The sequence below is a fragment of the Hypomesus nipponensis genome, chromosome 23, assembly GCF_054491055.1.
Source record: "Hypomesus nipponensis isolate SF chromosome 23, ASM5449105v1, whole genome shotgun sequence".
NCBI lineage: Eukaryota > Metazoa > Chordata > Actinopteri > Osmeriformes > Osmeridae > Hypomesus > Hypomesus nipponensis.
Window position 1 is genome coordinate 21,730,721 of NC_140383.1, and position 17,850 is coordinate 21,748,570.

At 46.5% G+C, this 17,850-nt stretch overlaps 1 long non-coding RNA gene across 1 annotated transcript; it reads right to left on the reverse strand.

Annotated features, from left to right (window-relative positions):
• Positions 1–10,715: 10,715 nt before the first annotated feature.
• LOC146234878 (uncharacterized) lies at positions 10,716–14,619 on the reverse strand. Its single transcript, XR_014741536.1, has 4 exons — positions 13,353–14,619; positions 12,334–13,229; positions 12,124–12,168; positions 10,716–11,993 (listed from the first exon to the last, which is right to left on the reverse strand). It is a non-coding gene; the product is annotated as an uncharacterized LOC146234878 (long non-coding RNA).
• Positions 14,620–17,850: the final 3,231 nt, after the last annotated feature.

The following is a 17,850-nucleotide window of genomic DNA, read 5'->3' on the forward strand; positions in this document are numbered from 1 at the left end:
TCTTTTTCTTTGGTCCCAAAGCAATACAAGCCTTTTCTGTAAACGGACGTTATCTAAGATATTTTACTAAAGCGCGTTGACTATCTCGTATGCATGCATCCTGGCCTCCTCTGACGATTTCCACCCATTAAATGTAGCGGTTGTTAGCATCTGACGAAATGTTTTATGCGACTGAGCTTCAGGAACTGAGCGCCTTGTGAATCACTATGATTTAGACAACACTGGATTCGCCTGCTCAACAGATTCGAGAAATTGAGGAATTCATGCCCCGCTGATCGAGGAATGCACCGCGCCGTCCAACTGCTCTTGATGTAGCCTATTATGCGCTGAAATCGCAGTTGTTGGCCATGATGTATTTTGTCACGGACCATTTCCTCCCATAACAGCACTGTCATGCTGAAAACGGCGACTGCAAACGGTTACTCACTAATGGTCGACACATCCATGCATTGCAGTTCAATCATTGTCACATCCAACACTTCTGTGAGTCAGTCGTCATTATTTATTAATTCAGCGCTATTTCAATTTTACAAATCCGATTTTCCCATCCCAGTCACCGGAGCACCATTTTTTGTTACCGCAGGGTCCTAAGGCATGTTTATAACTCCTTTAGACTTACGGTAACTAACAGCTCAGAGAGTAAACTGAGGAATTGTACTCCTCTCAGACTTGCTGAACTGTGTTTTCTTCTTCAAAGGACCTTCCTCTGGTACAACACAGACTACATCTGTGGATAGACGTGGTCACATGTATGGTGCATGGGTATGCTCTTGTGTCCTGGCACAACTTTACATAGCAAACCTTTAAAAAAAAGTGTCTTTCTTTGCTTCAAGATGACTTGGAAACCAGAGGAGATGACTGACCTCCAGGTCTCTAGCAGGCATGCAGTTACTCCTTTGACTCTACCTCCAGATGTTATGACAAGACAGTATTCAAGACATTTTACCGAACAGAGGAACATTGCTTTTTGCCTTCTCTCCTGTTCATTAGTCACCAGCCCAGTCTAATGAGCTATGCATTGCACCATTTGGTATATAAGCCCACACAAATACACAGGAAAACGTATTAGACGTTTCTTCTCCATCCTTTTACTGAGATCAAACCATCATAAGAAGATGAAGACAGATGGAGTCAGTGTTTACAATAAATATATGCAAACTGAATTGAGACTGGAGATAAGAGAGATTCCCCCCGAGCCAAATGTTGTCATTCTCATCATATTACTACACCCCAGCACTAGCATCTCCTCAGCAGGATATGAGCTCCGAGATCACACCCGATTATTGAGAGTTTCTGCATTTTATAAATTTTGTAAACAGTGCTTGAGCAAAGTTAAACAGAGGATGTTTTCAGCATTTCATAATGATCTCTGATGAGTTTGCTCCCGACCCCCATGCTGGGAGGGAGGGAAGTAGGGATGGAGGCAGGGAGGGAGGGTGGGAGGGAGGGAGGAGAGAGGGAGGAGAGGGGAGGGAGGGAGGGGAGAGGGAGGAGACGTAGGGAAGAAAGCGAGGAGAGCAAAATAATGGAGAAGCAAAGGAGGGAGGGAGAGAGGGATGGAAAGAGGGAGGGGGGGGATGGAGGAGAGGACGAGAGGGATGCAGGGAAGGGTGGGTCATCTCTCGCCATTTGTCCAGTGGCCGTCAAAGCTGGAAGGAGCGGTGTGGAGTCATGTCAGATAACTGTGTAAGCTCGTCTACATGTCTCTGCAGAGCTGATTGAGGTCATCAGCTGTGCAGCTGTGGAGCTAGTATGAATACCACCCCAGGGCCCAGTACAGAGGTGACTGGTAATGAATGGAGATATAGATGTTTGAGATTGACCAAGCAAGCATGATTTATCCATACGGGGAAGGATATTGGACTCTAAAGACAAAGACTATGTGTTTGCCGAGAGCCCGGGCAGTGTGTCAGAGCGGCCAGCATCGATGTGAGATACAAACCCCTAAGGTGACTCAGCGGTGGTGAGATTTCCTGTTGAGAGACTGGGAGAGAAATCAGAGCCAGTCACCACACCCTCTCACTCCTGGTGGCGTTGTTTAGACAAAGCCTAGAGTGACTATAGGCTTGGAAGCCATTTCCATTGTAGCATTTTAGTGACTGATGAAACCTCCAAATCTCAGGAAGAAATCTAATACGATTTGCAAAAGAAATGCATTCTTTTAGTGGCTAGACTTAGTGGAAAAAAAGATAAGAACCAAAAAAGCTTTTGTCAGTGGAGGCTAACAAACAAGCTGCTGCAAATAGGTATTTTTCACAGTAACATTGCACCTTCACTTCTGACCTTTCAACCTGTGGTCCAATCCTATTAAATAACCATCATATTTGCCCATGTCATTTGTTATGAACCTTCAGGCTGCATGGTCAGTGGGACCAGTGGAGATAATTGAAAAGCTGGTCTCCTTCTGCTTGTGTGCTTGAGGGGTCAAGGGTCAGAGAAGGATTGGTCATTATCAGAGGAGAGAGAGTGGGAGAGAGGGAGGGAGAGAGAGGGCGATCGAGACGGGGAGAGAGTGAAAAATAATGAGAGTCAGAGAAATGGACAAAGAGACTGATAGTGAGAAAGAGCGACAGGTAAAGAAAGAGAAACGGAGAGAGAGAGAAAGTCAGGGAGACAGGACCAACGTGTGACTGCCCTGTCCAGATTAACCCCTCCTGACCTCCACGCTGGCCCCCTCCACAGCAGGGGGGGGGGGGGCGTTGCCATTAAACCCAGGCGTCCCAATGGGGGTCAGCGCCCTCTCTCCTCCCAGAGCGTCCCCACAGACAATCAACCTGACAGGGAGTCTCTCTGAGGACCTGCCGTCTCCGCGGTGGATCCCACCCTCTCTTTGTGAGAGAGGGTCCATCCCTATCAGCACCCCCAAGGCTCTTGTGAGACGCTTGTCAGTCTTTGAGGATGTCGTCGCACCGAAGCGTTGCGAGTTCAGAGGATCCCGACTGAACGCGTGGTCTTCCACCTTCGTTGCCGGAGCCGGCCCTTGGCCCCGGGCCCCGAGCCCCGAGCCGGGGGGGACGTTGGGATGGCTGTTGTCTGTGCGTGGAACACTCATTTACACCCCTCCCCCCTGCCGCCCCGCCCTCACCCCCCTCCCTCCTCCCCCAACATATAGTCTCTGATGGAACTGTGTCTCTTGCTCGTGCATGTCAGAACCTCATCTCTCTGACACTAGGGGGAGGCCCCCTGGGGGGTTGGGGGGCAGGGAGGGGGGACTGAGGGAGGAGGGCGGGGGATGGGCTAAGCCCCACTCCAACACACACACATATGGATAATGGTAGTCACCATGACAACGAGTACCACACAGCCTCTTTACATTTGCAGGAGAGTGATTGTGAGTGGGTTTTTTTTTTTCTTCTTCTTCCACTTCTCATTTTACCCCGGCCCAAATGGGGTTTTTTGTTCAGGCGAAGGGGGAGAGAATGAAACAATGAGAAAGAATGCTTCTCAGGGCCTCCTTTTTGGCCCTTCTTTCTCTGTTGTCCCACATTATTTTCTAGCTCTCACAGACCCAGACAAAACTTTCACTCCCACTGTCGAGGCTGTGCACGGTTCTCTTTCCCTTTCGCAGGGAAAAGTTATGGTTGTTTGGGTGTGGAGTTCCGCAGAGGGGGCTGGAGTCTCGCCACTGAGACTGCCAAGCACCTGGGCCTTCTCGTTCCAGGGTTCACCCCTGCTGGTCTGAGAAACAGGGAGTGTGTGTGGTGCTGCCCTCATCTTCCTCTCAGAAGCAGAGCTGTGTCTCTCCATATACGTCTCTCTGTGTGTGTGTGTGGGTACAGCCGTTCGTGGAGGAAGCATTTCTGTCCTAACAACCCAGATGATTTGGTCACGTGTTTGAAGTTAGTCTGGACCCCACTGATACAACCTCCTTCCAGGTTACAGAAATATGTAGCACGTCCTGCTAACAATAAGTTATGAATATATACATGCAGCATGTAATGCTAACAACAGGTTACTGAAATATGCAACCTGTACTCCAATAAATGACAGAGCACTCAGAATATGTCTGGCATCTAAGCAATGACCATATGTGGGAAAAATACGAAACAGGACTGGAAACTGTTTGAGTGACGATATGATCCATGCAGAGTCAGGCCCGTGCAGTGTTCTACAGTGGTTATACTTAATCGAATACACTGAGCTCTGGATCCGCTCCACCTGTTGAGTGACTCAGCGACTCTCAGGAGCAGACATGACATCACTCACCTGGGTTTCATGAACACGTTGTGCTTCAGGGTGAATGGCACCCTGACGTGATGGAACACCTGTGCACCATGTCCCCGACTGTCTACATCCCAAGCCACCAGACATCCCCCTGCTTGATCACGATTTTCGTCATCCAGAGGTCATATCCCCCTCTATTATCCCCCTCTATTAAACTCAGGAAATTAACACATTCAGGTCCCAGTCTTACTGCATGCTGTGTAATGCATGTTGTGTGCCAACCGATAGGAAGCGGATAAGAAGCTGGCTGTGATAACGCATCACCCGAGCGCTGGCTGTAATTATGTCTTAAGCACCGCCGATAGCATCGGCACATTAGCATGGACCAGATAAACCCTGGGCCCATAACTGAGCTCTGTTGTCAAGGCCTCGGACGGGATTCTCTGGGACCGTCCCAATCCATCGTCAGGTTCAGGGTTTAACTCCTGACTTGATGAACCTATTAGAACCGGCTGCTCGAATCCGATTTAGCTGTTGACCTTCAAAACGATGCCGAAAGTAATTAAGACGACAAATGGGTCTGATTTCTCAGGGGAGGAGATGGCTGTCGGAGAGAGAGAGGGGGAAAGAGGAGACACGTCGGGTCTTGTCGTGTGCCATATGGGTATTGAAATGAAACCAACAAAAATGCTGGCCAACGTCATCGTAATCGTGCACAGTGATGAGATTATACTGAGACGGGGGGGGGGGGGGGGGAAGGGGTAAAGGACAGCGACTCAAACATCAACGCTGTACGGTTGTGGGAGCATAATGAGCAGCTGATGTTGTAGCCGCCGTCCTCATAGCAAGACAGTCACCCCACGGGCTCGGCAGACGCAACAGACTCCGGAAACCTCTTTGCATGCGTGTCAGTCACTTTCATTGTCTTCTCCCGAGCAGTCCCTTTCCCCCTGAACTGTTCTCATGAACTGATGAAACCCATCAGAGACGTGCTAGCCTCGAACGCGTCTGTCATTTTGTTTCTTCACGCCATCGGAGGTTTCACCTTGAGGTCCTCTGGAGGAGGCGGGGGGTGTTTCCGTAGTAATTACCTTCTGTCTAATGAATTATGGGATGTGTATGAGCGAGGATAGAGGATGTGCCTCTAATTGGTCTCAATGTTAAGCATTCCTCTGGGACACAACAGACACAATATGCATGACGACGCTGTTTCATTAACACGTCATCCCATCATCTATGAACAGGATTGCTGTGACAACACCTAATTACAAAAGTAACATGTTCTGGCGATATAAAAACATCACTGTCTAAGAGGCAAGAATGTTTGATTGTATCAGTTTGCTATTTAAAGAAACTTCCTGTTAGCCTAACTGGTAGATTCTTCAGCTACTAACAGAATCAGAGCATAGTGTTCCTGCTTCACAGGCAGGGAATACAACCATGAATATTCATGATTCTCTTGCTCCTAGCTCTCAACATAATATTGGCTTTGAGTTTGGATCTCCAATGACCTCACAGAGACCTTTATTGTCAGAGAGAAGAGTCTACTTCCTGCAGTGCTGACCCTTGCTTCCTGTCCTGGCCTGTGGAGGTCAGAGTTCAGCTCCCAGGAGCTGTGGATGGGTGTGGGGTCCCTGAGTAACACAGTTTATGAGCAATTCCACTCAGCCCATGACCACGTCCTGTCAGCCCTGGGACCACTTCCTGTCAGTTCAGCCCCACCCTGATAGCATAGTCTGTCCACTGTCTCCCCTTACCTTACCCCTCTCCTCTACGTTCCTATCCCCTTCGATCCTCCCGATGCAAGCGGTCCTCTCCTGCCCAGGCAGCTCACAGGCCAATGAATGGGGAAAACAACCCCCTGAACAGTGATTGTCAGAAACACGGTCCGTCTATAATGCTTAGCTGGCTAAAGCGGCAGCTTCTGCCACCCACAAACCAGGCATTCAAAAGGCCATCCCCAAGCCTGACCACCAGCTAAATCCTAAAGCTGCCGAGTGGAGAATGTTTGCTTTTGGCATGAAAGGAATGGCTCCCCCGTTCCTTGCCTCGATTCATCCTGGGATATCATCCCTGGGAATGCCTTGGGGGCTGGCCACTGTGTCGGGTAATGTTACTGAACCTAATCCTTCCTCAGAAAATGTACCCCAGACCCCCCCCCCCCGCCCCTCCCTTGTCCAGTCTGTGCCAGATTATGCCCCCTCAAGCGACGTGCCTTTCCGTATTGAGTAAACAAAATGTCCTTGCTGGACGCAGGAAGAGCCCGCCACGCCCATCTGTCCTCTGCTCCTAGTGGCCCAGAGACCCGGTCGTTTTTTCAGCCTGCTTTATCTCCCTCTCATCCCCTGCAGAGTGTTTCTCTAAACCCCTACCCTGCTGGGACTCCTCCAGGGAAGCCGCCGTTTATTTAGATTTATCTGAGCTGCAAACAGCGCCTGGACCCCCTCAGTCTCCAGGAGATGAGCTGGAATGGTAGATGGAGGGAGTGGGGCAGGGAGGAGGGCGGGGTTACTGCTATAAGGATTATACCCCCGTAGGTAGGTGGGACAAAGGGTTGGGAAACTGTGCGGCGGTGTCAATGGTGTTGATTAGGCAGCAGATCCATTATGTTGACTAGCAGGGGGTGATATGTCTGACACAGCCCTGTATCTGCCTGGCCCATCATCCCCTGCAGCAGATCTCCCCCTTCCCCACTATACCCCCCCCATGCCCAACCCCCAGATGCAGGAACAATCTAGTTTCACGGGGGCTATCTGTGTTTTAATAAGCAATTACAGCTCTAGTGCGCTGTGTAAATTGTCAATTTGTCTGCTGTGATTAATAGGACGAGTCTGTTTGCATTGGGTTTTGGACGCTAGCGCTGCGCGGCCACATTCAGAGTCATTATCTGTGACCTTTTAGGGAAATTGAAAAAAACCCTGCCATGATGTTTGGGAACCGGAGCATTGTTTGTTTGCTATTCAATTACAATAAACCAAAGATAATGCATAAAAGATGAGGAAATAATCTACCCTACATCATTTTTCATCTGAAATGGAACAAATTTAATTGCAAGAATCTTCCATTTATTTATTTATCTTTAACACTGTGTTGTCTAGCTAATGGCAGTTCTGTGAGTTTGGTGACATTTTGATGAACGGAACAACCTGTGAAATCAGTTTGTTTAGAAAGACAACTACCCTCCTGCTCTCCTCCTGTTTCATACTAATGATTTAAGACGATGAGATGCTTGTATCGGCCTGCATCCCCATAAGGACCACGGTTCTCCAACAGAAACAAAGAGAATCAGTCACCATAAACTCCTTTATGGGCTGAAACCTCTGGCCTTTGACCCCTGGGAAGAGTCATTTATCATAAGCTGCAGTGAAATCCATATCGAGTTTCACGCTGGTATTCCATCATACAATTTCCAGTTCACAGACATCTAAAAACACCATTACCCATAATGCAGCAGACAGCTGTTGTGGTGGAGCATTTGTTGGCGTTCGAACCACAGACTCCTCCCTCACTGACTACAGTACAAACCACTGAATGGGATCATCTAACCCAAAGCCACAGTCCAGCCCACCCCTAGAATGGCTGACAAATACTTCCAACCCAACCCTCTTTCCTGACATCACTTTGTCTCGTCTAGACAGGCTGGTACTACCCTCAGTATTGGGTCAATCAAGGTCATTCTATTGTGAGATTATGAGCAAAACTAAGAAAATGTAGTGTGAATTCATAGCCCATTAAATAATGGATCATGACGCTGGCCACTTCACTGCTCTCTCAGTGCCACTTACAGTTCAGTCACCTGACAGCACATCACTGCTGAAAGTCTGTCACAGGCATGTTCACCGAGTGCGTGTGTTCTCTCATTGCCTGATGCTATCTTGTCAGCTCCTCCATTGTGGGCTAACAGCGCTGTGAAAAGATCCCCTCTCTGAGGAAATCTGTCCTCCATCCTACTCTCCTTACAGGGCCCATTATACGCCTCCCAGCCCTGGAGAGATGGAAGACAGAGGGAGAATATGCAGACCTGCCCCAAGGCACTGAGTTCCATTACCAAGGCCGTGTTTATCAATTCAATCAATGGAGCCATACGATTGAATTGACACATAGCTACGGGGGCTCTCTCCCTCAATGTCGATGTCCACAGAAAACACAACAACAAGAACAGCAACTCAAAGCCAATGAAGCGGCTCTCACCAAAGCCTCAGATGCTCTCTGCTCTTCCCTTTGGCTAGCATGTTTGGCGGCCATTTTGTTAGCAGCGCTGCCTGCTGTGTGCTGGTATGACGAACTTCAGTCCTAGTCACGCTGCTTCAGGTACTAGTCCCCCTTAATTACTGTACGTCTGCCCAAAAATAAAACTGTATTTTTACAATCTAAGCTTGGTAAGACAAGTGGTAACTTGCCAAATTGTTTCGATTCATTGTACAGTGATTTTAATTGCAGACCAAATTAAATGATTGAATATTTGAGAAGACTTTGTCTAAAAGCAACAAACCGTCAATCATTTTGAAGCGTTATCAAATTAATTTGGATTCGTCATTAAGATAAAAGCTTTTTATGTGAATTCCATGGGAGGCCAGGAATGGGGAGAAAAACATCAATTATCTGGCACCTTGTTAAGTTGACACCCAGAGCTCATATTTCAAGTGTTACAGTAATGAGTACTTGATGCTTTTAACAGATGAGGACAGTTACGAGTGCTAATGTTTTATTGGCATTGCAGAGGAGACTGAGGTGTGTGGAGGTGGGCTATAGAGTATCTGAGGAATCCCTCAGAGGTTCTAGAACCATCCCTCCCATCCGCCATCCCTCATTGATCCTTTCTCTCTGTCCGTACCACAGAGGAGGTAGGAAAAATAGGGAGGAGGAGGAGGAGGAAGGAAATAAGGGGGAAGGGTATCTCTTCCTGGAACAGGACATACCTTAGAACTCTCTGGAGATTGAACCAAGCACTCATTTTCCATAGCAGCAACGAGGACCGACTAGTCTGGCAGATTTACGCGTATTCATTTGCATAGTAGATGTACAGGCTTTGCAAACTTCACCAGATATGTTTGTGTTTGTAAATGATACAGGATTTTATAAGGTTGCTCCGGGTTGCGCTCGACAACTATGGTGTGTTCAGTCTCTTCCTGTCTTTTCCTGTCATCTCCAGACCAGACCGCAGCTGAGAGGAAGGACGCTCAGGATTATACTCACTCGATCCTGTCAGAGGGACAAGACAGTTCCAGAACCAGTAATCTGGGTTTGACAAATACCCGGTCGTATCAGCAGTAGAGGTTCCACGAGTGTCCTCCGAGATCAGCGTCATCCGAAGCATCGTCAAAAATCCTAGTTACTGACTCCGGCCATTCAGTCCAACGTACAACCAGTCAATACAATGTTGCCTCATGAACTATCCTTGTGGAACTCATGGTTACTTGAAGAAAGGGATCATATTATCAATGTCAACTTGTGTTTCGTATAAAGAGAGGACAACACAACACAGTGTGGTGTTGCTGGCACCTCCCAGTGAGTCACAGGCAGCGTGGAGGCTAAATGAAGACCTCACTGCTGGACTGTGTGGGGTCTTATATTAGATTCCTCAATGACCCCAATTATTCGCACACAGAAGACCGCCAGCCCCCTGCTATGACGTTAATTGCATGTTTGAGGGAATCAAGGCTATAGTTGACACGGAGTTGAATAAATACCCGTGAATTCATGTAAAGCAGTGGTGTTATCAGGAAACTTTCTGCCCAAGCACATCACTGTTACAGTACATCTGTGGGTTCATGGAATGCAGTTTAAATAAAGCTGGACTTCATTTGAATATGAGTGAGAGAGTTTATGAGATCCCCTTCCAGCCATAACCTTCCAATCAACCAGAATCTCTCAGCATTCAGAAGTGTCTCGTTGAGGAAGATAGATGTGGACAGTAGTGATGGGCATTTTGATTCCTTTCGTGGACACAAATCTTTTGATTCAGTCCATTTCAATGTTTTGGGTTAGGGTTAGTGTCAGTGATTTGTTCTATGTTTCGCAAACGATCTGTGGTCGGTCTGTCGTGTGTTTGTTCTTGCAGTTAGAAATTAATGTTGGAAAATGTAAGGCAACTCCACCGCCCGATCAATGATAGGGTTAGGCTACACATTATTCAAGAAATACGATTGGCCATTGTTAAATGTAATTAGTCTGTGCCTGACTGTGATGTATTCCAGCACATGAGACTTTTAACCTGTGCAGCCTGACACAGACCTAGACTCTATGGCATAGAAAACATGGAACATGGCATTTCTGAAATGTAGGTCTGTTGAAGAAGGGTTGACCAAAGGTGTAAACATGGACCAATGGAAAATCATGGCCAAGGCCCAAAACGTTCAGAGATGCAGTATTAAATAGTAGCCTACCCCAAAATATCTGGATGTCTGTCTTGCTTTTACACAGCTTTTCCCTAATTGTCTCACTTTCCCCTTGTATGTAGCAGACTATAGGTCTAATAGGCCTTTGAATAATCTAGAAATAATAACTGAAGAAGCAAACATTTGAGACCAAGTTAAGAAACAATACGTGAGTCTTATTTTTTTTTAAATCAGTTGACTGGACATTTAAATCTGAACTGTTAAACATAAAATATGAAACTCCCCCAAAATACAAAGATTCTTCTCCACCTTACATATCAATGTATTTCAAGTGTAGGTGGGATCATGCATGTGTAATGTATGCACAACATAGCCTGCAGCACACACAAGTGAAATAACACAGCATCCTAACTAAAACAACAACACTGGGAATCAATGAATGAATCCTGGGAACTAAAATAACAATTTCCTCCAGTTCCTCCAGTCCAGTTCAGTTCATAAAACCTATTCGTTCGCGAACGACTTCCAACAGCAGTATTTGGCGGAAGGCAGAGAATCTTTTTGGGGAAGGTTTAGTTCATTTTGTTCACTCGAAAGATTCTTTCAAAAAGAAGGAATCGTTTGCGAACAACCCAGCACCAGGACAGGTGTTTCGACTGAGCAGGGGGTTGTGATGTAACCGAAAGACAGGTGACAGGCAGACTAGGGTTCGTACCAGGACCACAGGTCATGAAAACCAAACACGCATTTCCACATGAAGGTAAAATCAGCACATATTGACCTTGTCCTTGTTCTGTTTTCTCTATCTGAATCCGAGGCAAGGAGAGCAGGGAAGATGTTTGGACGTAAGGGGGGCTGTAGCCCCTGTTTTAGGGAACAATCTCAGAGGGATGTGGGTAATGGAAACACCAGGTTAGGCCAATACTAACAAACTACTGGAACATCTGAGAAATGTCTTTACCTTCCAAGAGAAGACCACTTTAACAGTGCTTACTTGTTGATATTATGCACAGTATTTGTGAAACAGGAAATAATGACAGTCTAAACAGTACATATTTGAAATGACGGATTGTCCTCACTGAGAGACAGAAGCTTGACTGTGTTTTCAGTGTTGCGTTTGAGCTGAGCGAGTTAACGTCTTCGGAGGAATCCACTTGCGCTGCCAGAGCAGAAGGAAATGATTAGCGACTGGAAGTGGTCTGCCTTTGAAAACCCCCACATACATACTGTTTTGAGCGTTTTGAAAAATGCCAAATTTCCCCACGAGCCCATTTTCATTGGCGGTTGCGCACATGCCCCAGCCTGATAATGGCGACCCATGCTGTGATAAGGAGCACTGTAGCAGCGAACGAGCCTCACGCCCGGGTTTTTATGGCTCATTAAACGTGTTTCAAGTCCCTCTCACATCACCTTGTGTGGCCACAGTCAGCCAAGGAAACCAGCAAACAGCCTGAAATGCCCCTTCACACCAGTCAGAGCAGTCAAACCAGCCTGCGTGCCAGACAGAAATACAGTATGTCAAAGCCTGAACAGCCAGACTAAACCACACATACCCTCAAAACCTCAAAGGGTTGTCCACTAACTGCCAGCATTTTCAACCGCAGCCACAAAGCAATCATACTTGAGAAGGCTTCTGTCTCCACCGCAGGTATCAATACTTGTCATGCTGTCAGAATGAAGAAGATGTGATGAGCTGGGATCAGAGACCTATCTATCTAATATTTATATAGATATACCTAACATAGATTGATAGATGGATAGATGGATGCATGGATGGATGGAAGAATGGATGGATGGATGGACGGACAGACAAACAGATAGATAGATTTACATTTTACATTTATTGCTTTTATCCAAAGCAACCGCCAAGAGGGAGCTTTACAAAGTGCATAAGTCACAGATAATAACAAGATAACAGATAACAGATAGATAGATAGATCACACACATACATACATAGACATACATAGACAGTAACTCCATCTATCTGATGGGTGTACATAGACAGCATTTCTCCGCTGCGCCGGTCTGCTATATTTACACAGTGAGAAGAGGAGCAGGTCAGCTGTGTGGAACACTCAATATGAGAGTGTTTATTAATACATGTGTTTATGAGCTCTCCATAGCAAGGTCTAACATGGCCTGACCTGTTTTACGTTTTACTATGTTTAGGAATGACAACATATGTCTCTCTTTACCCATGTGAACCAACGTACAATATACAATCAATGTAGATTAAATATGGTCTTCATAATGCACAATATTTAGGTTGTTTTCCTTCTTATTAGCAGTGGGAGGGTCCATGTAAAAACCTTGTTTGAGTCAGAACACCCCCTAACCAATAGATAACCTGCTGTGAATTTAAACAAACAAACAAACAAACAAACAAACAGCCTGCCCCAAAGCATCTCTCTTTAGAACAGATGCTGGGAACAATAAAAAGCCGTCTTCACGAGGATGATTTTGCGTCTGACTTTCTTGTCTTCGAATATCCATCTGAGTGCCAGAAGCCGAAGCCACCCAGCGCAGTGTGTCAGCACCTCTCTTGCCTGGTGATACGTTACTTCAACACAGAGACACAGCAGAACTAACAGCTTTAATGAGACAACAATGACCAACTAAACCCCTGTTTATCCTGACGTGTCACAGTCTGTTGTGCTGCTTGCATTTTCACCACCTGTATGGAGAGTCATCCAACATGATCCAGGTTTACACACCGGGGTCACAACCTGTCGGGAATGACAACGTTGAAAGGAATGTTGAACATATTACATTTAGCAGACGCTCTTCCAGAGCGACTTACACGAAGTACAGGGACATTCCCCTGAGGCAAGTAGGGGGAAGTGCCTTACCCAAGGACACAACATCATTTTTTGGCACGGCCAGGAGTTGAACCGGCAACCTTCTGATTACTAGCCCGATTCTTAACCGCTCAGCCACCTGACTCCCATATTGGTAAACTTCTTCACATCATCATGCAATAATGCCCTACTGCAAGAACATGACATACACTCAGTGGTCACAGCAAAGTATCCTGCAAGTATCGTGCAACACAACTGTGTTCAGATGTAATGTAACACCTAGCAATGGAGTTCACAGGACTCGTGCTACCCCAGAACTGTCCTCTACAATTCTCGTTCCAGCCCAGCCCAATGCATGAGGTCATTCTTTAAATGGTGTGTGTGTGTGTGTGTGTGTGGGGGGGGGGGTAGCCTTGGTGGACTGTGTTTCAAACGTGCAAGGGACATCGATAGCTCTAGCTGTTGTTGACCTAGAGACACTCCCATACTATTTCTACTGCTTTGGGAGGAACTGTGGTGCCATGCGATATGTAAGGAAGACAGCGATAGCACTGCTGAAGCTTTCTTGCCACTTTAACTTGAATGTAATTGATCAAATATATAGATTGCCATAGCAAGGTTAAATGGGAATAACAGTGATTGGATCCTTCAAACGAATACATCTACTGTGCAGACCTTTCAGATGACCTGTCTTTTACAGAAACAGTTCTAGAATGGAGGCCAGGAACCTCCCACATGGAGCTGGATGGGCCTATCAGATCACAGCGTTGGCCTTTATTCTAAAAAGTCACATCTAAATGCAAATGTATTCCAAAGGATTTACAAGAGCTGGTGGCAGCTCTCAGACCAAATGTTACTACTTGAGAGAGGCTGCAATGGAGATTGATCAGATTGCATGTGAGGGGAGGTTGGCATTTCAAAACGATTCCCCTTAATCATTGAAAGTGAAACTGCAGCATTTGGAAATGTTAATCATTTTAGTGGCTGAGCACCGAAATTGAGCGCCATAATGTGGAAAAGCTGTCCATCATTAGAAAGTCATTAATGAAAACAGTATGTTCTGGCTCTCTGCACAACAGTGGACGGTGCAAAGATGCCAACACACACACAACATATACACACATCAGATATTGACTCAATTTGTATTCCTGCAAGCCCTTATGCTTTACAGAGGACCCATTACCCAACATGGCCCATTTGACACCAGGTGTGAACCATCTGCTGTCTCCCTGGCTGGACTGGGACTAAAGAATTGCCCTGGCATTTTTGCTCAGACCGGCCCGCCGCAATCGGTCGGAAGTTGAGTCACTGCAACTGACACAAGCAACAGAGGGGGAGGGGTGGAGCCTGTTAAGAGATGTGATTGGGCCAGCCCAGCGTCAGTATGGAAAATGAACCAATTTGTTGGCCAATTTTAAGTTTATAATAAAAAAAAAACTAAAACATGTGGCTAACCCGTCCATGTGATCTGCCATAATGGACCGAACACACATTTTCAACAAGACAATATACACTGCATTTACCACAGGATCATAACAGCAAACCTGTATCAACATTCCAGGAAGGGCATTTTGTGTTATGGACCGATCTCTCCTTTTCTTAACCAGCATTTGTGTGCATGATACAAATGAAAACTAATTGCCCCTGGATACAAGCATGCAAATGATTTCATGAATATGCATGTTGGTCTGTTGGGTGTTTATCCATGTGTGCAACACCACTCTCTATTTTCCTTGTTAACCCCTTCCTCATCCTCCAAGTAGTGTGCACGAAGGTGCAACAGGATGTTAAAACCATCTGAAAACATTTGCAATATCAAAAACAATCTCTGTGACAAGCACATGACGTCGGATCATATCTCTGGAGAAATCACCCTCAATAGATGACTCATGCGCTCACAGTTAACTCTGATGGCTTGCACGTTTCTGCTCAGAGGCGGATCCTGCTTGTGATTAGACCCGTACGGGCCTGGTTCTGATCAAAACCAAGGTACGACCCAGGGGACGGCTCTCTTGGGGAACAGGATGTAGTTCTGACCCCACGTCGACCCGTTTTTGATGTGTGTCGTGGGAAAGTGCCGACGTCCACGATTTTCTTCTGACACGTTTACGTTCCGGGGCTCCTGAACAGGTGGCTTGTGTTTGCGACAGAGCCTCGCGCCGACCGTGTTCATGTGTCAGATTTAGAGGGTGATTACAGAAGGGGAACATGTGCTGGACTGGCCTCCCCCACGGAGAGCCAAACTGGCTCGACAGATCACACGACACGGCTTCAGATAGGTGTCTGTGATCAAAGCGGACGGTACCACTTTTCTGGAGCTTGCTGTTGTTTCAGGCATGAGATATGTTTCCTGTTCTGTGGAAACCCAGTGAGTACAAGCAGCCTTTGCGACAGATGTTATCATAATCCCATCTTTTGGGTTCTACTCCAGGTTGGCCCTGCAGCTGTCTTCAGATAAGACTCAAACAATCCGAACACATCGAACTGACTCTTCATACTCATAAAGCAGGATAGTAATCTACTCTTCATTGCCCTGCGTGAACCAGACCTGTTACATTGTCTGCCGGGGAAAAGAAACACATTGCCATAAGGATCTTTAAGGCCTGGATCTTGTAGCCCGATGATTTAACAGTAGTTGAATGCATGTAAGATCCAAGCATAGGATATTATGAGAGCACATTGTTTAGTCTACAAAGCTTATTTTCTGCTGTAAACCCCATTCCATGTCTCTTGAACAACTGAACAGGATGCCTACATTTACACTACCTTGCAGAGCACTGGTGTTCTAGAACACAGACTGTCACAATATTCTAGAACTGTCTCATTAATCGAGAACACGGAATGTCCAATTTTTCTAGAACTGTCACATAGTTCTAGAACATGTACCACAAGGGACATGAAGGCAAGGGATGGGATCAAGGTAAAAATGTCGTTGTCTGAAATCAGGACAGAAAATATAGGCCCGATAAACTGTAGTTTACAGATGCATTCACAATGCAATCACATCCAATGTGATCACAGAGTTGTTCCATGCGGTTAATCATCCAGAATCCTCCTCCTGACTTTCCATTTGTCAGATATGAGACATTGGCTTTTGAGAACCTCTGCTGGCTACACAGCCATCACACCATACGCAAGCCTAATGCGACGGCCATGCGGTGGCTATTACAGTGTATGAAAGGTTCCTCGTCTGAAGGGCTGGGTGTTAACAACAGTCCCTAATCCCTGGGGCTTCATACTGGCCAATCCAGTCCCCATCCTCTCTCTCCACCCTGCTGCCCTCCATTACATGTGTGTCTCCCTGACAACACTAAAGGAAGTCTCCACAGACACGGCTCCACCTCATTTGCATGGGTTCCATCAGGGGAAACCCCGACTGGGATAATGATGTAAACACCCAAACAGTAAAACATCTCACCTCCCCCAGGCTGGCCTCTCCTCCCGGCCTCTTAATGGCAACACATCACGCGGTGAGTATCGGTAGCGACCACAAACACTCGTCAACACTTGTCGGCGCGTAAAACATACAGTAACGTAGGCATGCAGTCCGAAAGGAGCAGCAACGAAGGCACAAACACATGCATGCACACGGACACACGTGCACACCCACGCCTCTGGGGAGGACATGTTTAAGCCCGGGGATTGACACACCGTCTCTGGTTTGCCCTTGTCAGAGCTCAGGTCACGTCCCCGTGTCTCGCTGTGGCCGGGGAGATGTCACTCAGGTCGCAGTATTTGTCACATTAATTCGGAATCACTTGCTGCAGGATTCTAAACATGTCACCCTCCGTTGGGTGAAGCCTTTCTGGGTATCGTTAGCGCCACCCGACCTGACTGGTGAGCTTGGGTTGGGGGTATGTGAAGGGGGGGTAGGGTTGGGTGTGACAGGTCACCCTTCACCCTGGGTAAGTGCCACCTTCTGCCCTGCCAGGCGTTGTGTGACAGATCTGGCCCCCAGAGTTGCTGGGTTTTGTGTTCTGAATATTAATCGGACTGGCAAGCTAAACAAACAGCAGGACAGTGCTGTGCTTGGTTGAGGTGGTGCGTGATTTGGTGATTCACTGCTTTGGTTTTTTATAATTGGGTATCAATTTAGCTATATTATCAATATTAAAGTCATTTTACATTTTGTAATTTTATGGGTTTTTTTGCTAAACATTTAAACATGAACAGTGCTCTGCCAAGGATAATGTGTTTTACCCACATGACCCAGTTACGGCGTTCGACTGTGGATGTAAACCCTCTAGTACGACCAACCTTCTTTTTTTGAAGTTCATTAATAAACAGCCTTGAGAGTATTGAACTGGGGGGGATTTTATGCACAGGTTCCCCAGAGAGACAACAGAGAGTATGTGAGAGTGATCGTGCTCTATGATGGTAAAATAGGTTATTGTAGGCAAGCAATCTTTGTTTGTTTGAATGAATATGACAAGAGGTGAGGTCTAATATTGACTAAACCCAGATTGCCTTTCTCGGGGACTGTATTGTACTGTCAACATTCATGAGGAATGTTTAGGTGGTAACTTGCTCCTGCACAGAGGCTGGTTGG